The 26,435-nt window shown below is 42.0% G+C and overlaps 1 pseudogene; it reads right to left on the bottom strand.

Annotated features, from left to right (window-relative positions):
* Positions 1–15,753: 15,753 nt before the first annotated feature.
* Positions 15,754–26,435, bottom strand: part of LOC140720737 (ubiquitin carboxyl-terminal hydrolase 35 pseudogene) — a 34,835-nt pseudogene continuing 24,153 nt past the window's right edge.

Raw genomic sequence — 26,435 nt, 5'->3', positions numbered from 1 at the left:
GCCACTTTGCAAAGTGATCATACAATCTACATTGCTTTTTTCCCAATGTAGAGGGGGCTATATTATGAACACTGCATGCAATAGTCTAGATTGAAAAGGTGCATGGGATTTGCTGCCTCACCTGGAGTAGTTTGGGTCCCTGGATGATGGGAAGGTGATCAGACTACCTTCTCTAGTTGCAAGAAAAGGTTCCATGAGGTGGGGAGTGGTGGGTGGGGACAGAAGAGTGGATTAAGCAGTCACAATATGAAGAGTCTCTGAGGGGAAGTTGTGATTGGTGGTGAGAACATTTTGGATCTGGTAGAAATCACAAAGGAGATTAATGCAAAGGTTGGTGGGATAATAGGTCAGAATTTGGATGTGATAATATTGCATTTACAAATATTGTATGGTCTGAGAATCACCCAAGCTTCTGCTACGTATTAGGTTTTGTCGATATTCCTTGATTACAAGAGTTGTATTTCTAATCCCAGGCAGGATACAGGATGCAGATTCCAACACTGCTTAGTTTTCCTGTTGATTGATTCACTTTCCATCTATTTCCTGCCCAACGCAAGCAGTTATTAAAATGAATTTTAATAATTGCAGCACTGGTTGGGTCATCCCTACTGGGATTCCAGAATCATAGAATCATCTTTATTGTCTCCTCAGGTGCCTTGGGTTGTTTAGTGAACCTAGAGAAATGATGGCCATGTTTCCTGGTTAGAATGAAAACTAATACAATTTGAATGCAGAAAATGCCATTTCCTATCTAATGGAAATAATTTTCCTCTACCCAATTTAGATTGTTATTTTTGTTGCTCAGGGTGCAATTTAGTGACTGAAGTATTGCCAAAAGGTTGTCAGAACAGATAGATTATTTTCAGTTTTAGCAGTTAGCTTTGAAAATGTGCTTTTTTAAAACCCAGTGTTTAAGTCCTAATTGTTTGTTGCTCTTTCCCATTTCCTTCGGTATATTGAGGTGTGATTCGATAGGGGTGCTCCGATTGGATCATTACATGTAACCTGACAACTTCCTGTGAGTAGTCAGGGTGTGTCAGAGAACGGTGGATGCACTGGCAGAATGTAGAAAGAATGCCCTCTATAATTGTGAAGCAAACTTCTTTATGTTGTCTTTGGGAAAATTCAGTTTTGTTTTCCTTTTCTTCTGGCAGAATGCTGCATGCAAGTGCTTCAAAAAGAATTGTAAGCAAGATCTCATGCACTGTTGCTCGCAGTTGGTTATGGATTCTGATGTTCCGAGGCTGCATACATTTGGTGGGAGAGATTAGACCTTGGCATCCATCAGCAGTGTCCAGGCCCCACGTGGAAATGAAGGGGCTCTTCACAGCACCTCACTGCAGCATCCAGAACTCACTAACGGCTGGGAAAGATTCCTGAGTGTACACGGCCACAATGACTTCTGTCTCCAGCCTGACATCGTCGCTACCCTAAGCAGGCAGGAGTCAAGCCAGGTACAATTAAAACTGTGTGGGGCCCAAGCCAAAGAGTCCTGATACTTGCTTCACTGATCACATGCTCACCTCTCACCCCTATTTAACATCACAGCTGACATCAGCGGATGCTGCAGGAAATACCTGGTTCAACTTGCTTCGCTTTGCTCCAATTTATTTTTGGCTCCAGTGATATCATGCCAGGGTGATTTACAGTGCTCTCCATTCTCACAGCAGCCCTGGGTCATAAAGTAACAACCATCATATTTAGCAACATTGAAAAATTAGAAGCAAGGTTACTTAACCTCTTCTCTTGGATTTTTTAGGACAAAAGTCTTTTGTTTTTTTCCTCGCAGTAATGTGGCCTCCCACTAGAATCAGACTTGAATCCTGCAGTGAGTGTTTGTCCCATTAAAATATTTTCATTATTCTGCCAAGCTGATGCTGGCAGACCGCACTGGTGGAAAGTATCACCTCTCTAATTCTGACTGTGTACAGCTTTTCCTCTTCACAGATATTGCCATCAACTTCTCCTGATCACTAGCAATTAGAGTAAATGGATTCGCCTGTAGGCTCGAGAAGCACTGGATAAAGGTGACAATATAATTAAGGTTTTTAATTCTATGCCTGAATAGTTAAGTCCAGAATTCCTGATAATTAGTTGGCCATAATGAAAAATCTTTAGTTGCCATTTTTACTCTTTGTTTCCAGTAACTGCTCATCTTAGCTGTCTGAATTGGTCCTTTTGATCTGACTTCTGTCCGCTAGTTTAGGGTCAATTAATTTACTGCTTGTGATTGAGACAGAGGAATGACATACTTGTGCTGCTAAATTAAACTAAATGAAAAGCTAGTGTTTAGAATGCAGTTTCACTTTGACTCAGGTCAGAATTACAGATGTTGTAAAATTGTGCTTTGATGTACAAGGGCTGATTGATAAGTTCATCGCCTAGGGTAGAAGGAGTCAATTTTAGAAAACCTGGCACATTTATTTTTCAACATAGTCCCCTCCTACATTAGTCCAGTGGTCGTGGAGCATACAGATCTTGGACCTCCAGAAAGTGTCCACAGCAGGGGTGATTGATAAGTTCGTGGCCTAAGGTAGAAGGAGATGAGTTATTAACTTCAAACTTTCTGCATAATCACTCAAAGCATTGACCTGCACGTGCATGTAACGAGAGCTGTATAACTCATCTCCTTCTACCCTAGGCCATGAACTTAACAATCACTCCTGCTGTGGACACTTTCTGGAGGTCCAAGATCCATACGCTCCACGACCGCTGGACTAAGTGTGTAAATGTAGGAGGGGACTATGCTGAAAAATAAATGTGCTAGGTTTTCTAAAATTGACTCCTTCTACCTTAGGCCACAAACATATAAATAACCCCTCGTATTAAGGTAAAACTTTTCTAACAGGAGGTACCTGACTAGGACTGTGCTTTCAGACATTATTTTTATGTAAAGAGAAGAAAATCTGATTTGATTTTATGTCTTAGAGCCTGACATCAATCTTTGTAATGTCCATCTTGTGTGACTCTTAAAGCTATTTGAAGTGGCTATAAATGCTCTATGACAAGCTGTTTCATTTAATACTTTATTATCTACTTATTCTGGGCTATTTTCACAATTTCTGCAGTTATTTGGTTTTATATTTTTTGCAATTACGTATTTTCATCACATTTGAAGATCTGGAAGAACTAGGTGAACATGGTACTTTTGCACGTGGGGATTCGGTGAATGATCTGACAGTAGCATTTTAGACGTCATCTTAAAGATCAAGGTAGCAGCTGCATCTTCTTCTCAAAAGAACAAACTGGAAGACAGTCATCTTGGGCTTGATTTCTTAATTATGAAAATGGTAGTCTGCAATTCCCTAGTGGATTAAGCAAATGTTTCATGACCCTCTGGCTCACTCTAGTGTGGAACCTGAACGCTACAGTCAACAGCGCATTTGCCCCAAACTTGAAAGCAACAGATAAGCCAAAAAGGAATTGCACTCCAAACTTGAGCAACTCCAGATGGAGTTTCAGCAGGAGACAAGTTGATCCGCCTTGGTGACCTCATGCCATTGTCAGAAAGGTCACAAATTTCTGGAATGGTGTGATCACATGAAGATACCAACTCTGGGTCTAACTAAATCACAATTGACGGTTCCGTGTACAAGAATAGAGATGTCTTGCTCCCACTATATGAGGTCCCAGTAAAATTGCATCAGGGATATTGGTCTCATTATCTGTGGTATAATTTACTTGTGATAGTGGAAGTGAAATGAAGGATCAATGGGTTTGTCATGTCAGGAAAGATTAGATAAATTGGACTTAAACTCATTCGAATTTAGAAGAATGGAAGATGATCTCATTAAAATGTACAAAATTCTAAATGGGCTTGAAAGTGTAGATTCAGTGATGATGTTTCCCCTGGCTGAGTTGTGAAGAACCAGGTTCACAGTCACAAATTAAGGAGTCAGTCATCCAGAACTAAATAAAAAGAAATTTCTTCACCTAGAGAGTGATGAATTCCTACCTGAGAAGCTCAGCCACTGAGTTTATTCAAGGTGGATACAGTATCAGTAGATTTCAAGGTATGAAGGGAACTGCTGCAGTAAAAGATTAGCTGTAATCAAACTAAATAGTGGAATAGACATGATGGCTAATTCCCGTTTCAAAGTGCACAGCAACAACCACTTGCACTTACTGAACCTTTAAAATAGTAAAACATCTCATAGCACTTCAATGGGCAATACCAAACAAAATGTAGCACTAAATTAAAAATGGAATTGTTAGTATTTGCTTTGTTGGTAACAGCAATGATGGGCATCTACTGTACATGTCTGGAGTTCACTCTGGAAACCCGGACCATGCTACCAGCAAGTCCCAGCTTCTGGCCAGTGTCCATTTTCTAATCTTCATGCCTTCGAGCAATACTGAATCAAGAGTTTGATATGCTCTTTGCCATTTTAGGAACCATTGTTGGTAGAATCTCAGGTGGTGACGAGAGGGCCTACAAGAGCGAGATGCGCCAACTAGTGGATTGGTGTTGGAGCAACAACCTGGCACTCAATGTCAGTAAGACAAAAGAGCTGATTGTGGACTTGAGGAAGGGTAAGACGAAGGAGCACATACCAATCCTCATAGAGGGATCAGAAGTGGAGAGAGTGAGCAGCTTCAAATTCCTGGGTGTAAAGATCTCTGGGGATCTAACCTGGTCCCAGCATATTGATGTAGTCATAAAGAAGGCTATACTATATTAGGAGCTTGAAGAGATTTGGCATGTCAACAAATACACACAAACACTTCTACAATTGTACTGTGGAGAGCATTCTCACAGGCTGCATCACTGTTTGGTATGGAAGGGCTACTGCACAGGACCGAAAGAAGTTGCAGAAGGTTGTAAATCTAGTCAGCTCCATCTTGGGAACTAGCCTAAAAAGTACCCAGGACATTTTTAGGGAGTGGTGTCTCAGAAAACCAGTGTCCATTATTATGGACCTCCAGCACCCAGGGCATGTCCTATTCTCACTGTTACCATCAGGCAGGAGGTACAGAAGCGAACACACTCAACGATTCAGGAACAGCTTCTTCCCCTCTGCCATCCGATTCCTGAATGGACATTGAAGCTTTGGACACTACCTCACCTTTTTTAATATACAGTTTTTCTGTTTTTGTACATTAAAAAAAATCTATTCAATATACGTAATTGATTTACTTGTTTATTTATTTTTATGTTTTATTTTATTTATTATTATTATTATTATTTTCTCTCTCTGCTAGATTGTGTATTGCATTGAACTGCAGGTGCTAAATTAACAAATTTCACGTCACATGCCAGTGATAATAAACCTGGTTCTGATTCTCTCTTTTACATTCTTATGTTATTCTATTGTTGAGATATTGAGGGCACAGTCTTGTTATAACCAACACTTGGTCCTTTAGTGAACTAAGTGCAAGAATTTTAGAAATGCCCACTGTTTCTGCAAGATTTCATCATGAATTAAGCGAGGAACTACAAGAACGTACAATAACATGGGCCATGACAAGTGCATGTGGCTACTGGTCCAACCTAATCAATCTGATATTTCCACCAGGAGACCCAAGAGATTACAGATTCTGGAATCTGAAGCACAATCAATTTTCAGGATGAACTCAAAGACTTAGGCAGCATTGGTGGGAGCAAAGGAATTATTGGCATTTCGGGTTGAAATCTGGCAGCTCCAGTCCTGATGCAGGGTTTTGATCTGTAGCATTGACAGCTCCTCTCCTCCCACAGATGCTGCTCAACCCAATGAGTTCTTTCAGCAGACCGTTTGTTGTCATCTCCACTAGGCTGACCCCTAACCAGTTGACAACAGTATTACTCCCATTCTAGTTTGAGCTCCAACATAGAAAGTGAGTTTCAGAAAGACAGCGAATATGCTTCAACAAAGTTCTTGGTGTCTTTAAAAATGCAGCATTTCCGTTGACTCACTGGTCCATGACTCATAAAGATGTAGATGAAGCATGCAAGAAGTCACAGAGCATCTTGGCCCCTACACTGAAAGCACCGGGCATAAATAATGAAAGGAATGCACAATATCCTGAACAACTTGACCACCCACATCTGGCAAGGTTTGTGTGTCAACATAGCATTCTTCAGATATGTTAGAACTCATGGAAACAATGTTACTGTTTCAGTAGAAGACCTCCCATCCTGACAAAAGGTCATCGGCCTGAAACAATACCTCTGCTTTTGTCTTCACAGAGGATGCTTGACTTGCTGAGTATTTCCCTTTCCCTGTATCTGCTTTCTTTCATAGAATATCCATCTTTAGCTGGACCAGAGCTTTTGTATCCTCTGGCAGTTGCCCATCTTTGTCCAGATTTCCCATCATGTTACAAGCTTCTGAGATGGATGCAGTTACAACTGGAGGTGGTAATAGATGGCAACAGTAAGTCATTCGTGGTTTTTTTGACAAATTAAATTTTGAAAAGAAATTTTAGCGTGGTTGCCAGCCTTATTGGTTTTCATAGTCTGTTACTAATAATGTCGTAGTGTTATATATTAACTGCAGCACACCATCCACTCCTTCACAATAGTCTCCTGTTATTGCTTCAGTTTGGTCATTCCAAACACACCAATCACCTTATGATCACATGTCCCACTTACTGACAATACTTGTATTCAACAGTCTTCAGAACTCAGCCCAACACCAATCTCCTCAGACATAAGTTCCTGAGTGAGAGTAATTCACATAATTAAGTCTCTACTCTAAATAAACAACTCATCTTCTGTCAGGCGTTAAATAATATTTAACTGCATTATTGAGTTAAATCACTGACTACTGACCAGGTCTGGTTGGTATATAATTTACAAACTAGCATATTTAATACATAAATATTTTTTTTGGTATCTTTAATTACTCAAATCAAACTGATAATAAGAATACAAATAGCAATTAAGTTCAACAAGATGTGGAGAGAGTGGGGAAATACATTGTATAATGACAAATTTGAACATTAATTAACTAGATAGCAATCAGTAAATATAGACTGAAAGGTCTTTGCCATGATTATTCTCCAAACTGTGCCCCATAAGGCTGTGGCTAAAGCCCTCTTCTCTACTCCTTATTCAATCATGACTTGTGACCAGATTCTGCTCTAACCCTGCCTACAAGTTTGCAGATGATGCCACCTCAGTGAGTCATATCTCATACAATGATGATTCAGAGTATAGCAAGGAGGTAGAGAGCTGGTGACATGGTGCTGTAACAACGTTGGCCTGCATGTCGGCAAAACAGAAGAGCTGGCCATTGAATTCAGAAAGGGGCGGGGGTGGTGCAAATGCTCCTGTTTACATCAGTGACGATGAGGTCAGGAGGGATGAGAGCTTCGAGTTTCTAAGAGTGAACATCACCATAGCCTGTCCGGTCCAACCATGTAACAATAAAAGCTCACCACAACACCTCTAATTCCTCAGGAGGTTGAAGTAAATCAGCATGTCCCTTTCGACCCTCGCCAGTTTTTATTGATACTCCATGCAGATGCACCTTGGCTTGGTATAGCACAGCTTCTTCCCTTCTGCCATCAGATTTCTCAATGGACATCAGACATATGAACACCTCCTCACTACTTCTTTTACACTACTCATTTAATTTAATATATATACAGTACTTTCTGTAATTCACAGTTGTTATTATTATGTATTGCAATGTATTGCTACCACATAACGACAAATGTCACGACATATGCCAGTGATATTAATTCTGATTCTGAATCTGCTCTGCCTATGACTACCAGAAACTGCAGAGAATTGTGGACACCACTCCGTACTTCATGAAAACCAGCCTACCCTCCATGGAAATTTGTCTTCTCACTTCTCTTTGTCTTGCAAAAGCAGCCAAAGCAATCAAAGACTCCACCGTCCTCGGCCATTGTCTCTTCTACCCACCACCCCCACACCAGGTAGAAGATTCAAAAGCCAGAAACCACATAGCACCAGGCTCAAGGACAGCATCTATCACACTGTTATAAAACTACTGAATAGTCGCCTAGTACAATCTAGCTCATCATGACCTTATTTGACTGCCTGTACTACATTTTCTCTGTAGCTTTTGCTCTTTATTCTGCATTCTGTTATTGTTTTCCCTTGAACTACCTCAATGCATTGTTGTAATTAATTGATCTGTATTAATTAATGAATGGTATGTAAGACAAGTTTACCACTGTAGCCATGTGACAATAATAAACCAATTTACCAATTCAGACATACAGTGAAAAGCTTTGATTTGCCTGCCATGCATACAGATTGTTTCAAGACACAAGTACATCGGTAGTACAAAGAACAAAGGAATTACAGAATGAAGAATATAGTGTTACAGTTATAGAGAAAGTGTAGAGCAGGTATTGTAGACAAAGAGCAAAGTCATTAGAAGGTACATTGTAGATTCATCCTTATTGTATAAGAGGTCATTTCAAGAGTCTAATAACAGCAGGATAGAAGCTGTCTTTGAACATCCTGGTGCATATTTTCCTGTTTCATTGTCTTCTGCCCAATAGAAGTGGGAAGCCAAGAGGATGATTAGGCAGGGAAGAGTCTTTGATTCTAATGGCTGCTTTCCTAAAGCATCGGGTAGTGTAGATAGTGTCTGCGGATGGGGCTCAAGTTTTTATGATGGGTTGAACTGTGTCCACTACTCCTCGCAATTTTTTGCATTCTTGGACAAAGTAATTGCACTATCAATATTTTACTGGACAAGTTCACCAAATTCTCATTTGCCCTAGCTTTATAATTTGACCTTTGTTTTGAGTGCTGCACTCTTTATTTCTTGAATATCAATTGCCATTCATCTCTGCACAGACCTTTCTCTATGAAGTTATAGCCAATCATATAGCTTCCCTTCATTTCTCGCCTTCCTGATCTGTGCCTTGTCACTGCCAGCCACCACCACCAACTCAGTCCTGCAGCAGCCATCCATTTACTAACTGTAGTCTGATTGTACTCTGCGGAGACCACCATGTTGCTTGATCTCAACCTGCATAAACCTGACAACATTTTTATTGAAAAAAATCCATGCATTTTCAGCCTTTGCAGCATCCACTGTCAACCTCACCTTTGTCTTAAACATTTTTAAATAAACTATCACTTCCCAAATCTCTGCCTTTTAATTCTGCAAATACAGCTGGGAAGCTGCAACAGCCTCAGTTGTAGCAATGACTGGGCCTTAAGCCGAGGGCTTGCCTGTTGCTGCAGTCCAGGAGAGAAGACGCCAGAGGTGGTGTAGGGTGGCATCCATGCTCATTTGGGAGCTGGCTTCTCCCGTTGGTACTGCCCTCCGGTATTCGATCAGTGGAATGGCAAGCTGGATTGCATGCGTGTGTTTGTCTGAGAACTGCACCATCAACTTGTAGGACATGTCACTCAGGGACTTGAGCAAAATATATTTTTTTTGCGTAATTGTATGTGCGCTCGCTGCCTTGCATGTGCTGTGCATGTTTTGGCCCCAGGGGAACATTGTTTAGGTCTGCTATATTCATGTATGGTTGAATGATAAACAACACCAAGAATGCTTATATCAAGATCACAAATTAAATCTTTATTATTGAGCCCCTTCTTTAAACAGCCTCTTATCTGACGGGTCACACCATTTTATTCCAGTACCACAGCTCTTTCATCAAAGAGGCCAAGCCACTTCTCATCTGGCTTCATTCTTATCAATCGAACTGAATCCAAAAATTGTCAGCAAAGGCTTCTTTCCTCAGTCCTGCATCATTATCTCTTGTGTTCCTGGTAGCCCAGTTGTTCCTCTTCTATCTTTTTTCCATTTCACCTTGAAATGTAGCAAGTTTGATGTGAATTTTGATAGCCAGCTCAGTCTCAGCTTATCTCACATGACATAGAACATAGAACATAGAATAGTACAGCACAGTACAGGCCCTTCGGCCCACAATGTTGTGCGGACCCTTAAACCCTGCCTCCCATATAACCCCCCACCTGAAATTCCTATTACCAAATTTGTTTGAACACATTCTTCTACAGCCAGTATTTGGATGCGCAAACCTTGTTCCTGGCAAATATAGGGAAAATGGAAGTTATAGTCTTTGGAATCTATCAGCATGTCTGTTTGATTATTGAGAGCACCCTTCTCCCTTGGAATCACCTGAGGCTGAATCAGATAGTCTGCAACCTTTGTGCTGTATTTGACACCAGGATAAGCTACTCAACATTTATTTGCAGCTAGTTCCAAGCTGCTTACACTCATATATTAGAACATTGGACAGTACAGCACAGGGAAAGGCCCTTCAGCCCATGATATTGTGGTGAACTAAGTAAACTAGCGATTAAATGTCTAACCAAACGAATTCCTTCTGCCTGCACAATGTTCAGATCTTTCCATTCTGCCTATCTAAGAGCCGCTTAATCACCTCTGTTACATTTGCCCTCACTATGACCTCGGCAACACATTCTGGGCCCCAGCACTCTTCTGTGTATAAGCTTTTCCCAGCCAACTCCTTTGGATTCATCCTTTTTCATCTTAATGCATGCCTTTTTACTGTTATACATTTCAAATATGGGAGAAAAGTAGTGGCTGTCTACTCTGTTTCTTGTATAAAGTTCTCTCTAGTCTCCTCACTGTCTCCGCTGCTCCAGAACCTATACCTATACCCTAAACCTATACAACCTCTTTACACTGCACATGCTCTCTAACCCAGGCGGCATCCTATTTTGTACCTTCTCCAAAGCCTCTACATCCTTCGATAATGGGACAACTAGAATTGAATTCAATAGTTCAGGTGTGGCTGAACCAGAGAATTATGAAGCTACAACGTAACTTCGTGAGTCATGAACTCAGTGCCTTGACTAATAAAGGAAAGCATGCCAATGGCCTTCTTTGCCATCCTACCAACCTGTGTAGCCACTTCCAGGGAGTTATGGAGGTGGACCACAAGATCCCTCTGTATATCAACACTGTGAAGGGTTCTGCCATTATCGATGTGCTGTCCCTTTATCTTTGACCTGCCAAAGTGCAACACCTCACTCTTCACAGGATTAAACTCCATCTGCTGTTTCAACTGACCACTTCTGCAGTTGATCTTTATCTAGCTTTATCCTTGGGAAATCTTCTTCACTATTCACAACACCACCAACCTTTTATCATCTGAGAACTTACTATCCCATCCATCCATGTTTATATCCAGATCTTTTATATATACTAACAGCAGATGTCCAGTACAGATCCCCACAGAACACCACTAGTCACAGACCTCCAGCTAGAGTAAGTCCCATCATCCACAACCCTATGTCTTCCATGGGCAAATACTGAATCCAAATGATCATGGATCCCATGCATCTTAATCTTCTCGACAAGCCTACCTTGTTAATCACCTTACAAACATCCATGTAGATAACATCCACAATTCTGTCTTCATCCATCACCTTTGCCATCTCCTTGAAAACTCAGTCAAGTTAGTAAGACATCACTTACCCCATTCAAAACCATGCTGAACATCACTAATTAGGCCATGCTTTTCCAAATGCTCATAAATCCTATTCCTATGAATCCTATCCAGTAGCTTCCTTATCACTAATAAATGTCAAATCAGTAGTTTCTGGGATCATCTGTATTTCCCTTCGAGACAACAGAACACCATTAGCTACTCACCAGTCCTCTGGGACCTTGCCTGTAGGTTGAGATGACACAAAGATCTTGGTGTTACCTGCAGAGTATTCCATTAGGCCCTGGAGACTAATCCACCTTAGCGTTCTTCAGCAGACACAAAACTATCTCTTTCTTTATCTCAAATGCCCTAGTACATTAGAAAGCTCCACATTCATTTCACTATCCCTATTTCCTTCTCCTTAATAAATACTGACACAAAATACTCATTTAGGACCTTCGCCACATCCTTTGCCCCCAAGCACATTTCCTATTTCATCCTTGGGTGGCCCTACAGACAGACAGACATACTTTATTGATCCCGAGGGAAACTGGGTTTCGTTACAGTCGCACCAACCAAGAATAGTGTAGAAATATAGCAATATAAAACCATAAATAATTAAATAATAATAAGTAAATAATGCCAAGTGGAAATTAGTCCAGGACCAGCCTATTGGCTCAGGGTGTCTGACACTCCGAGGGAGGAGTTGTAAAGTTTGATGGCCACAGGCAGGAATGACTTCCTATGACACTCAGTGTTGCATCTCGGCGGAATGAGTCTCTGGCTGAATGTACTCCTGTGCCTAACCAGTACATTATGAACCAGTACCTTCTCCTTAATTGTTCCCTTGCATTGACAGAATGCCTTGGGATTAATTTGCCACCCTTGACCTTCCTTCTTAAAGGAACATACCTGTTCATACACTACGCGGTTGGTCTTAAAACACCCTTTAATGTCAGATGTGGATTGTCCAGAAGCAGTTACTCCCAATTAGCTCTCCTTAGTTCCTGCTAATACACACTGAATTTGCCCTGCCTGAATTTAATACTCTCCTGAAAGATTCATACTTATCCTTATTCATGACTGCCTTAAATTGTGAGAGTTATGGTCACTATTTCCTAAATGTTCTCCCATTGAAAGTCCAATCACCTGTCCAGGCTTAATTCCCAACACCAGGTCCAATATGGCCCCTACTCTAGCTGGACTGTCTACATACTGATGCTGTCCTGGATGCATCGAATAAATTCTACCCCATTTAAACCTCTTGCACTAAGGAGGTTCCAGCATGTATTGGGGAGGATGAAGTAACCCATGACAACAACCTTATTTTTACATCTTTCCTGCATGCCTGTTCCTCAGTGTCCTGGGGAGTCTAACATAATTACATCAGAATGTTTGCTCCTTTCATACTTTCGATTTCAACCCATACAGACTCAGTGGCTGAGCCCTCCATTTTGTACCCACTTTGATATTGACCCCCAAGTTTTTACCTCTCACTATCTTTTCAAAAACATCAAAAGCCTGGAATTTTAAGCATTCAGTCCTGTTCCTCTCTCAACCAAGCATTTGTAATGGCCACAACTTCATAGTGTCACATACTGATCAATGCTCAAAATTCATCACCCTTATGCATAATCCTAGCATTAAATAAACACACTTCAACCCATCTGTCCCATCACACCTATTACCTTGGTCTTGCCTGTCCTTTCTTACAAACCAACTGATCACGACACTTACCTTCCTCTCAGTCCCTCCACCTTCTGACATGGTTTCCCATCCCGCCAAACTCATTTATCAGTTACCTAACTCGATCAGCTTTTTGCTGCTGTTACCTTCATTCATACCTTTTCTTTCTTTTAGACAGTGATCCTATGATCACCTACCCAACCATCCATCTTCCATTTGTGTGAACTTGTCAAGAATTCTGCTCACTGTATCTCTACCTCCCCTCGTTCCCATTTACTCTATCTGTCGAGCAATGCTTCAATCTTATTTTTTTAAGTCAAGGGTTTCAAATCAATGTCTTCTTTCTTTCTACATCACAGCCACATGTTCCACCTGTTTTCCCTCCTATCACATTGATATCCCTTGTCTCCAGTCTTACTGGGTCCTCATGAATATTTTATTTCTGAGAGCCCCATTTATTTCCTCGACTCTCAAACCCAATCTCTATAGGGTCCATGACTGTAACATCTCCTGAAGGTTTCCTTGGAACCCACATGGAACTCTCACTTCCTGCTGTCCCTGCAGCTTCCCCTTTTGATAGTCCCCTTACTCTTAAGCTGTAACAATCTTCGGACAGGTGGATCCAGGTGCGGAGTAAACTCGGGACTCAATGGTAGAGATTAACGATAAAGATTTATTTGGAGAATGACACGGGGAATAATCAAACTAAGAGCTCACTCACTTGGGACTTGAGCACACGGAATGGTGGTTCACACAGAATTCAAATCCGGACTCAGTGATGAGTGTTGGTCCAGAATAACTGTAAATAGAACATAGAACACAGGGAACACGTGCGGGTCGAAATCAAAAACTAATCACTTAAGACTGAGAAGCATAAAGAAGCTGTATTTACATAACAAGCGTAACGAAAAATACAGTGACAGCTTAATGGTAAAAGTAGTCAATGAACAACCCTAATAAACTCAAATAAATGACGTTCAGGAGTGTCGAGACCTGCTGCTACCTGGCATCCATTGCTGGTTCATGACAAGATCAAACCAGTTCCCCTCCACCACCATTCTCCTTCCCTTGGCAGAATTGGTCCTCTCACCTTCAATAATTCCTCTTTCAGCTCCACCCATGGGTCCCAGCTTTGTCTGCCTTTTTATCGGCTACTTAGAATAGTTCATATTACAAGCTTACACTGGTATCATTCCCCAGCGATATGATGACTGCATTTGTGCTGCTTCCTGCATCCATGTTGAGCTTGTTGACTTTATCAACTTTGCCTCCAACTTCCACTCTGCCCTCAGATTAGTTCATTTCTGACACCTCCCTCTCCTTTCTCGATCTCACCATCTCCATCTCCAGAGACAATTTATCTACTGATATCTTTTATCAACCCACTGACTCTCACAGCTACCTGGACTAATCCTCCTCGCACACTGTCACTTGAAAAAATGACATCAATTCCTCATCAGGATGAGGCTTTTCATTCCAGAGCTACTGAGATGTCCTCATTCTTCAAAGAAGGGGGTAATCCTTCCTCCACCTTCAATGCTCAGCTGCATCTCTTCCATTTTGTGCACACCTACCCTCACCCCATCATCCTACCGCCTCACCAGGTCTTTCTTGTCCTCACCTACTGCCCCACTGACCTCCATGCCCAGTGCATATTTCTATGTAACTTACACTATCTCCAATGGGATCTCACCACCAAGCATATATCCCCCCCCCCACTTCCACTTTCTGCAGGGATCACACCCTACACGGCTCCCTTGTCCATTCGTCCCTCCCCACTTATCCCTGCAAGCGGAGCAAATGCTACACCTGCCCCTATACCTGCTCCCTCACTACCATTCAGGGCCCCAAACAGTCCTACCAGGTGAGGCGACAATTCACCTGCGAGTCTGTTGCGGTCAATTACTGTGTTCAGTGTTCCCAGTGTATATCGGTGAAATCCAACATGGACTGGAGGACTGCTTCGCTGAGCACTTTCACTCCATTCAATCCTACTTCCCATTCCCATTCCAACATGTCAGATCATGGCCTTCCCTACTGCTGCAATGAGGCCAAACTCAGGTTGGAGGAGTGACACCTTCTGGGTAGCCTCCGACCTGATAGCATGAACATCGATTTCTTGAGCTTCCAGTAATTGCCCCCCTCTCTCCTTCACCATTCCCCATTCCTGTTTTCCTCTCTCACCTTACCTACCTATCACCTCCCCTTTTCCTTCTTCCACGGTCTCTATCAGATTCCGCCTTTTTCCTGCCTTTTATCTCTTTCACCAATCAACTTCCCAGCTCCTTTGCTTCACCTCCTCTTCTTCTCCCAGTTTCACCTATCACCTGTCACCTTATACTTCTTCCTCCCCGTCCCCCCTCCACTTTCTTACCCCGACTTCTTTCTCTTTTCGATCCGGATGAAGGGTCTCGGCCTGAAACGTCGATCATTTTACTCTTTTCCATAGATGCTGCCTGACCAGCCAAGTTCCTCCAGCATTTTGTGTGTGTTGCTTAAGATAATGCAGATTTCCAGTTAACTCTACCACTTCTTCTGCTTCTTGTAATGAGGTAGATTTATTAAAATTGTGTCTGTTGTCACCCGACAGTCCTGTGTTGCTGCTCAGCTTGTGATGCCATCTTATCTGCACTAATAATCTTCATTGAAACATTAGGGTCACTTGAATGATCACACCTTAACAGGCGGTGGAAATGCTGGGGATAGATCTCTGAGAGCTTTGTCTCAGAAGGAAACTTTACAAAAACAATGGCGAAGGATCCTAGTCACCACCTTCCCACCAAACATTCTTTTTATTAATGTTTTCTCCTGATCTTGACCAGGTTCACTGCCTGAGGATCTCTGTCCATGAGCACTTCCTCACTATACTTCTCTTCTTTATGGAGCTTGTCCAATAGGCATCTTAAATACTCTGAATGGTCCTGTGGCAACTACGGAGTAGATAAAGCTTTCAAGAAACTGCTGGGAGAATGGCAGGTCCCTGGCTATGTTCCAGGAAAACAAATAACCATTGGAGTTCCATCATTAATGACTGTGAATCACTCTCCTTCAGTAGCATAACAGCATGCCTGAAGCCAGAAGCCAAGAAAAGGACCTGAATGACACAGTTTATGGCACAGGTATTGCCAAGATTTGCCAGCCCCGTCTTTCCTGTATTCAATTTTGTAGCAAGTTCTGAGTACAAGGTCTCCAATGCATTTATTGTGACATCCAAGTATTCTGATGGATCAGCTGCTTCGTTTGGAATGGAAAAATCCTTTGGTGCTTGTGTGACAGGTTCATAAAGGCCAGGGCAGCTTGAAAACCAGAAGATCCTGCAGTGTACCAATTCAGAGAGTTGTTGTCAATGTGTGTAGCAGAGTTGAACTCTTCTTTAGGGAGTGAAATCATTAGTTTGGTAATGTGAGGAACGAGCACATGGAATGCTTCCAAAGAAAGTCGGAAACCTAAAAGCATATGTTTCATATATTTCAGCCAGCAAGTGCACCTGCTCTTACAAATGGGGGAGGGGTGGGAACTTCAGAACACCTGTTCAGTTTTTAAAAGCGTGACTCCAATCAAAATGCTGAACTTTTTCACAGCACCCAAACCTTTCAGAAAGCCAGTTATCCACTTATCTATGTTATTGGTTAATGGCCATGAAAGCCAATCAATCATTTTGGTCACAGCAGTCATCATCTCTATATCCATGATGCAATCATTATTCATCAAGTTTTGAGTGACCTCATCCATAATTTGCAATGGCACATACTGGACACAGTGGTCAAAGTACTTGATGGCCCATCAAATACATCTACATCCTTTTGGAATTATATGTCACTCAACAGAATGAACTTTGTAGACAACTCAAGCATGGCTATGGACTGTTTACTGTTGAGAAGACCTTCTAAACTACACCGTACAAGAACATGCTTTACAGAAGTTGAATAGCAAGACAACATCATATCAGGATCCAGAATTGGCATGATTATGGATAGTTTGTATTCTGCATGGAGGACAGTGACCAAGGGATCTGTTAGAACCCTAGAACGTTACAGCACAGAAACAGGCCTTTTGGCCCTTCTTGGCTGTGCTAAACCATTTTTCTGCCGAGTCCCACTGACCTGCACCTGGACCATATTCCTCCACACACCTCTCATCCATGTACCTGTCCAAGTTTTTCTTAAATGTTAAAAGTGAGCCCACACTTACCACTTCATTTGGCAGGTCATTCCACACTCCCACCGCTCTCTCTGTAAAGAAGCCCCCCTCAATGTTCCTTTTAAACTTTTCCCCATCACCCTTCACCCATGTCCTCTGTTTTTTTCTCTCCCCTAGTCTCAGTGGAAAAAGCCTGCTTGCATTCACTCTATCTATACCATCATAATTTTATACACCTCTATCAAGTCTCCCCTCATTCTTCTATGCTCCAGAGAATAAAGTCCTAACCTATTCAACATTTCTCTGTAGCTCAGTTTCTCAAGTCCCAGCAACATCCTTGTAAACCTTCTCTGCACTCTTTCAACCTTATTAATATCCTTCCTGTAATTAGGTGACCAAAACTGCACACAATATTCCAAATTCAGCCTCACCAATGCCTTATACAACCTCACCATAACATTCCAACTCTTATACTCAATACTTTGATTTATAAAGGCCAATGTACCAAAAGCTCACTTTACTACCCTATCTACCTGTGATGCCACTTTTAGGGAATTTTGTATCTGTATTCCCAGATCCCTCTGTTCTACTGCACTCCTCAGTGCCCTACCATTTACCTTGTATGTTCTACTTTGGTTTTTCCTTCCAAAGTGCAATACCTCCCACTTTTCTGTATTAAACTCCATCTACCATTTTTCAGCCCATTTTTCCAGCTAGTCCAGATCCCTCTGCAAGCTTTGAAAACCTTCCTCACTGCCCACTACATCTCCAATCTTTGTATCATCAGCAAATTTGCTGATCCAATTTACCACATTATCATCCAGATCATTGATATAGATGACAAATAACAATGGACCCAGCACTGATCCCTGTGGCACACCACTAGTCACAGGCCTCCACTCAGAGAAGCAATCCTCCACTACCACTCTCTGACTTCTCCCATTGAGCCAATGTCTAATCCAATTTACTACCTCTCCATGTATACCTAGTGAATGAATCTTCCTAACTAACCTCCCATGCAGGACCTTGTCAAAGGCCTTACCGAAGTCCATGTATACAACATCCACTTCCTTCCCTTCATCCACTTTCCTGAAAACCTCCTCGAAAAACTCTAACAGATTTGTTAAACCGGACCAACCACGCACAAAGCCCTGTTGACACTCCCTAATAAGTCCCTGTCTATCTAAGTACTTGTAGATCTTATCTCTTAGTACTCCTTCCAATAATTTACCTACTACCGACATCAAACTTAACCACCTATAATTTCCCGGATTACTTTTAGAGTCTTTTTTAAACAACGGACAACATGAGTTATTCTCCAATCCTCCGGCAGTAGATACTGGCATTTTAAATATATCTGCCAGGGCCCCTGGAATTTCAACACTCGTCTCCTTCAAGGTCTGAGGAAATACCCTGTCAGGTCCTGGGGATTAATCCACTCTGATTTGCCTCAAGATAGCAAGCACCTCCTCTTATTCAATCTGTATAGTTTCCATGACCTCACTACCTGTTTGCCTTATTTCCATTGACTCCATACCAGTTTCCTTAGTAAATACAGATGCAAAGAACCCATTTAAGATCTCCCCCATTTCTTTTGGTTCCATACATAGCCGACCACTCTGATCTTCAAGAGGATCAATTTTATCCCTTACTATCCTTTTGCTCTTAATATACCTGTATAAGCTCTTTGGATTACCCTTCACCTTGACTGCCAAAGCTACCTCATGTCTTCTTTTACCCCTCCTGATTTCTTTCTTAAGTATTTTTTGCATTTTTTATACTCCTCAAGCACCTTATTTGCTCCCTTTTTCCTATACATGTCATACATCTCTCTCTTCTTCTTTATCAGAGTTCCAATATCCCTCAAGAACCAAGGTTCCTTATTCTTATTCACTTTGCCTTTAATCCTCACAGGAACATACAAACTCTGCACTCTCACAATTTCTCCTTTGAAAGCCTCCCACTTACCAACGACATCCTTGCCAGAGAACAACCTGTCCCAATCCATGCTTTTTAGATCCTTTCTCATTTCTTCAAATTTGGCCTTTTTCAAGTTTAGAACCTCAATCCGAGGATCAGATCTATCTTTATCCGTGATCAAGTTGAAACTAATGGTGTTATGATCAAAGTAATCCCCTACCCACACTTCCATCACCTGTCCTAACTTGTTTCCTAATAGGAGATCTAATATTGCATCCTCTCTAGTTTGTACCTCTATATATTGATTTAGAAAACTTTCCTGAACACATTTTACAAACTCTAACCCATCTAGACCTTTAACAGTATGGGAGTCCCAATCAATATGTGGAAAATTAAAATCCCCTACTATCACAACTTTATGTTTCCTGCAGTTGTCTGCTATCTCTCTGCAGATTTGCTCCTCCTATTCTCACTGACTATTGGGCGGTCTATAATACAACTCCATTAATGTGGTCATACCTTTCCTGTTTCTCAGCTCCACCCATATGGCCTCAGTAGACAAGCCCTCTAATCTGTCCTGCCTGAGCACTGCTGTAACATTTTCCCTGGCTAGCAATGCCACCCCACCCCCCACCCTTCATCCCTCTGCTTCTATCATGTCTGAAACATCGGAACCCTGGAACATTAAGCTGCCAGCTGAGAAGATCATCAGGGTCTCTCTTCCCGCCAACACGGACATTTACACTACACACTGCATCCACAAAGCAAACAGCATTATGAAGGACCCCGTGCACCCCTCATACAAACTCTTCTCCCTCCTTCCATCTGGGAAAAGGCACCAAAGCATTCAGGCTCGCACGACCAGACTATGTAACAGTTTCTTCCCCCAAGCTATCAGACTCCTCAATACCCAGAGCCTGGACTGACACCTTACTGTCCTATTGTCCTGTTTATTATTTATTGTAATGCCTGCACTGTTTTGTGCACTTTATGTAGTCCTGTGTAGGTCTGTAGTTAGTGTAGCTTTCTCCGTGTTGTTTTTTTACGTAGTTCAGTCTAGTTTTTGTACTGTGTCATGTAACACCATGGTCCTGAAAACATTGTCTCATTTTTACTATGTACTGTACATAGCAGCTATGGTCAAAATGACAATAAAAGTGACTTGACTTGACTTGGCCAGTCCTGCCCCTCTTGTAGCCAAGTTTCATTAATGGCTACAATGTCATAATTCCATGTGTCAGTCCACATTCTGGGACCCCTCCTCTTTGTGATTTTTATAAATGACCTGTATGAGGAAGTAGAAGTGGGGGTTAGTAAGTCTGCTGATGACACAAAAGTTGGAGTTGTTGTGGATAGTGTGGAGGGTTGTCAGAGGTTACAGAAGGATATTGATAGGATACAAAACTGGCTGAGAAGTGGCAGATGGAGTTCAACCCAGATAAGTGTGAAGTGGTTCATTTTGGTGGTCAAATTTGAAGACAGAATATAATATTAATAGTAAAACTCTTGGCAGTGTGGAGGATCAGATCTCTTGGGGTTCATGTCCATAGGACACTCAAAGCTGCTGTGCAGGTTGACAATGTGGTTAAGAATGCATATGGTGTGTTGGCCTTTATCAACCGTGGGATTGAGTTCAAGAGCTGTGAGGTAATGTTATAGCTAAGTAGGACCCTGGTCAGACCCCACTTGGAGTACTGTGCTCAGTTCTGGCCATTTCATTGCAGGAAGAATGTAGACATATAGAAAGGGTGCAGAGGAGATTTACAAGGATGTTGCTTGGATTGGAGAGCATGCCTTGGGAGAATAGATTGAGTGAACTTGGCCTTTTCTCCTTGGAGTAATGGAGGATGAGAAGTGACCTGATAGAGGTGTATTAAGATAATGAAAGACATTGATTATGTGGATAGTCAGAGGCTGTTTCCCAGGGCTGAAATGGCTAGCACGAGAGGGCGTAGTTTTATAGTGCTTGGAAGTAGGCAGAAGGGAGATGACAGGTAATTTTTTCACACAGAGACTGGTGGGTGCATGGCCTGCGATGGTGGTGCAGGTGGATACAATAGGGTTTTATAAGAGACTCTTAGATAGTTACACGGAGCATAGAAAAATAGGGGGCTATGTGGGAGGGAAATTCTAGGCAGTTTCTAGAGTAGAAACTGGTTGGCACAACATTGTGAGCCAAAGAGCCTGCAATGTGCTGTAGATCTTCTATGTTTCTATATCTCGTGTCCACATCTTTTCAAAACAGTTTTCTTCAACCAATGTCATTTATACTTCAATCACACGAAGTTACCTATACAATAAATATTTAATTTTTCTTCATGCCTTCCATGGAAAGTTAAAACTTGAGATAATCCTTCAAACAGAGGGGGAAGTTCAAACAGGCACAGAGGGGGAGGACAGTAAACTTAAAGATCTCTGCCACCAGCCACAAGTTAGTAACTCCTGAAAAATTCCTCTATAGCATGCCTCTCAGGAGCAGGCAAGGCATGGAGCGTTCCCTGGGGAGGACATGTTCCAGGTAATGAATTGATGGTGCAATCGTAGTCCCTATGTGGAGGAAGCATAGTGGTTCTCACCTCCAACAAATCCAAATCCTCGGAAGACATTAGTTTTCCTGACAACTTAGGACGGGTAACTTGGAAGTGGCTGGACTTCTCGCAGTATAAGCAACACCTCTGCCTCATAAGTCTCTCTCACTCTGCTGGGAAGACCCAATTGCTTCCAAATTGCATGGGTTCTTCCAGAGATAACTGCGGGGATCTGTGTTGGTTATCGAATTGAGGAACAGATGTAGGCATTAGCTATTTCTAAAAACCAGCCTTCTGGGAGAACTCGCCACATCTCTCCCTCTTTCCTTCAGAAATATGGTTGTCGTTTCTTATGGCCATGTCCATAACTTCTTCCAAATCCTCCACCTGGTCCCTTGGTCACAAGAAAGCCTTTAAGCTGGTCAGTTAACTCCTGTCTAAACAGAGCAGCTAACGCCTTATTGTTCCATCCACTTTCTGCCACTAGAGTATGGAATAGTCGGCCATGGTTACGTTCCCTGCTGGTTGCCTCTGAGCCCTTGGTGTGATGAAAAACTACCCTGCTCATCATCCTTAGAAATAAATTTATATTAGAACACACAGGAGTGTCCTTCTCACATAAAGCCATTGTCCATGAAAGGACAACACGCTGGAGGAACTCAGCAGGTCGGACAGCATCTGTGGAAACAAGCAGTCAATGTTTCGGGCCGAGACCCTTCGTCAGATGCTGCCTGACCTGTTGAGTTCCTCCAGCGTGTTGTCCGTGTTGATTTGGCCACAGCATCTGCAGCGTACTTTGTGTTGTCCATGAAAGGGCCCTGCCTGAGAGGAGGGAAATTAGAAAGACCATCTTACTCTTGTCTGAGGGGAACCTTTCAGGGTGTAATTCGAAGAGTAGAGAGCATTGATTTGAGAACCCTCAGCAAGACCCAGGGGGTCCTCATTGTATCGCTGAGTGGCCGGCAGGATGATTGACTCTCCACAATAGTTCTGGGAACATGTAGCAGGAAACACAGGCGAATGCTTGAAATCAGAGTCCTTTGGCAAAGATACAAATCTGTCTTGGAGAAGCTGCTCATGTTGTCCAGTTGCCTGAACTTGGCAGGCCAATGCCATGCAAAGCTGATCGATCTCCATTGAGTCCATGACTGGCAGAGTTCTGCAGTAACGATCTTCAGATAAGTGGACCCAGGTGTGGGGTAAACTCAGGACTCAGTAGTAGAGATTAACGATGAAGATTTATTTGGAGAATGACACGGGGAATAATCAAACTAAGAGCTCACTCACTTGGGACTTGAGCACACGGAACGGTGGTTCACACAGAATTCAAATCCGGACTCAGTGATGAGTGTTGGTCCAGAATAACTGTAAATAGAACATAGAACACAGGGAACACGTGCGGGTCGAAATCAAAAACTAATCACTTAAGGCTAATGGCATGTTGGCCTTCACAACAAGGGGAATTGAGTATAGGAGCAAAGAAGTTCTTCTGCAGTTGTACAGGGCCCTGGTGAGACCACACCTGGAATATCATGTTCAGTTTTGGTCTCCAATTTTGAGGAAGGACATTCTTGCTATTGAGGGAGAGCAGTGTAGGTTCACGAGGTTAATTCCTGGGATGGCGGGACTGTCATATGTTGAAAGATTGGAGCGACTGGGCTTGTACACTCTGGAATTTAGAAGGATGAGAGGGAGTCTGATTGAAACATATAAGATTATTAAAGGATTGGGCACATTAGAGGCAGGAAACATGTTCCCGATGTTGGGTGAGTCCAGAACCAGAGGCCGCAGTTTAAGAATAAGGGGTAGGCCATTTAGAACGGAGTTTTCACCCAGAGAGTTGTGGATCTATGGAATGCTCTGCCTCAGAAGGCAGTGGAGGCCAATTCTCTGGATGCTTTCAAGAAAGAGTTACATAGAGCTCTTAAAGATAGCGGAGTCAAGGGATATGGGGAGAAGGCAGGAACGGGGTACTAATTGTGGATGATCAGCCATGATCACATTGAATGGCGGTGCTGGCTTGAAGGGCCAAATGGCCTACTCCAGCACCGATTGTCTATTGTCTATTAACTGAGAAGCATAAGGAAACTGTATTCACATAACAAGCATCCTGAAAAATACAGTGACAGCTTAATGGTAAAAGTAGTCATTAAACAACTTTGACAAACTCAAATAAATGATGTTAGGTGTGTCGAGACCTCTCCCTAACTGGTCTGAAGGGCTCATGACACAAGCTTTTTGCAAATCCTTCCCACTGTCCCCTCCACCCCTGCCAATCCATGTTTTGAAAAATCCACTTTGTGTTTTCTGTTCGAATGAGGATTCGTATTACAAAATGTTAATTTTTCCATTTTGACATAATTTTAGGTTTATTTTGCAGTGTAATGGTGTCACAATAGCTTTGTTAATGGGCTAAATCTGCAAGGTGGTACAGTTATTTATCGAAGGTACTTAGTATGGCCAATATATTGTGCAATCATTTGTTCCTTCATTACGTACCATATCATAAGACATGGGTGATCATGCTCTTTCCACGATTGTTCTTGCCTAATTTTTCTCCAGAAGTGGTTTGCCCATTGCCTTCTTCTGGGCAGTGTCTTTACAAGATGGGTGACCCCAGACATCATCAATACTCTTCAAAGATTGTCTGCCTGACATCAGTGGTCACATAACCAGGACTTGCGATATGCACCAGCTGCTCATATGACCATCTACCTCCTGCTCCCATGGCTTCATGTGACCCTGATTGGGGAACTGAGCAAGTGCTGCAGTTTGCCGAAGGGTGATCTGCTGGCTAGCCAAGGGAAGGAGGGCCTTATGCCTCCTTTGGTAGAGATGTATTTCTACTCCGTCACCCAGTGTTGCAATATGTTGAATTAATTTCTTCTGTGATGATGCAAGTAACTGCTCTGTCTATCAGATAGCAATTCAAGAGGCTTGCTACCTTCTCAGAACAAAGAGAAGTAAGTAAGTAACAAAGGGAGTAAGTGGTAGCTGTGACAGTATTGTTCATTTGAAAATGTTCTAGCACAAAGAGAGGCTATTTGATTCAATTATCTGGACCAACTCTCTGAAGGTATTCGATAGTTGGCCAGCATGTGAGATGATATGTAACTCGGTCAATGGGTATTCTATCCACTGTCTGTTGACTGAAAAGTGCCATGGAGAGTATGACCCTGTTGGCACGCAGACCCAAGAAATCATATGGAGGATAGGGTGGTGTTGGGAGAGTTTTGATAGGAGAAGGTGGTGCAGAAACAATCTCAGTGGTAGAAACACTACTATTCTTGTGCTCGCCAAAACAAATTAGGTACTTGATTGTTCAGTACATAAAGGACAACAAGGCTGTTTATGTACCATTCACTTGTACCTTCAAATTGTAATCACAGTAGGAAAAGTTCAAAGTTCAAAGTACATTTATTACCGAAGTATGTATGCAGTATGGAGCCCTGAAATTGGTCTTCCCCACAGACAGTCACAAAACAAAGAAGAAGCAAGGAACCAACCTGTTCACATAAAAACATCAAACATTAAACCCTCCTGCCCCATGAAAAACAAAGACTACACTTTAGTGTATGAGTGAGAGTGGTTAATAAATGTTTATATAATCTTATACAAGTGCAACTCTTTCTTTTTAATATAAAAGGATGTTTCTTCTTAAAAAATGTTCACTAATTGGATTGGACACTGTGGGTGATGACAGCCCTGGAATATTTTAGAAACAAACAGCCACTGCGAAGAGGAAATGTGGAATTGTGCTGGGTGTATGTAGCAGAAAAGGGTGAATGGTTTCACTCATTCAAATGTACCATGTGATCTAGAGAGTGCTGATGTATTTTGACCCAGGCCTGAAATAATGAACCATTCCGTGGTTTTCAGTCAGTTTCTTTGCACTAATTCTTTGTTGTAGACATTTCAGTTCCTCTGTTTCTTGAAATCGCTATTCTTCCTTCCTGAGCAAATGTCAAAAGATAATAATTAGCAGAAGTTGAGCAAACCATATTAATATTAATAAAAGGTGCAGACATGCTAATTGGGTGGAAACTGTTTAACATAGAGTCAGGCAAAGGAATCATTTACACAAGCAACAAATATTTATAAAACAGTGAAAGCAGTTTCACCATCAGCAATCCAGTTTAAAAAATAGTTACTCCATGGAATTACATTTCCAAAGGAACTTTGTCTGCTTTTTCATCTGTGGTTGAACTTGGAAATGATGGTGTGATCATCAGCAGACAAAGAAATTTCATCTGAATATGCGCACATGTTTATATGTTAATATCACACAGTGTGATTTCGTTTCGACTGAGTGTTAATGACACTGTCAGGGGAGAAAGTATTGTGCCAGTGAGGAAGGGCTGGAGCCAATATAGGGTTCGCAAGTCAGTTAAATAAAGGAGCTAAATATTACAACATAAACAACGCCAAGTTGAATTTAACCAGCACCTTACAGAGGAGTGATGAAAAATAAGTCGGTGAATTAAATAAACTGGTTTTGATCTAGAATGTATGAAGACTAGTAGTGTCAAAATGATATGCACAGATTATTCCGTATCTTGTATTGAAGAAGAGAGACCTCATGAATCATGATGCCCACAGATTACTGGCTGATCTGTACCACTCTACTATTAGCTCTGCATGGAGGGTCCTTACTTTAATATTCTAATCATTTTATTAAAATCAAAACAAAACACACTCAAAATGCTGGAGGATCTCAGCAGGCCAGGCAGCATCCTTGGAAAAGAGTACAGTCAACGTTTTGGGCTGAAACCCTTCAGCAGGACTGGAAAAAAGAGATGAGGAGCCAGAGTTAGAAGG

This window comes from Hemitrygon akajei, chromosome 2, assembly GCF_048418815.1.
Source record: "Hemitrygon akajei chromosome 2, sHemAka1.3, whole genome shotgun sequence".
NCBI classification, from domain to species: domain Eukaryota; kingdom Metazoa; phylum Chordata; class Chondrichthyes; order Myliobatiformes; family Dasyatidae; genus Hemitrygon; species Hemitrygon akajei.
Note: the sequence above shows the minus strand (reverse complement) of the source record. Positions and strands in the feature narration are given on the sequence as shown.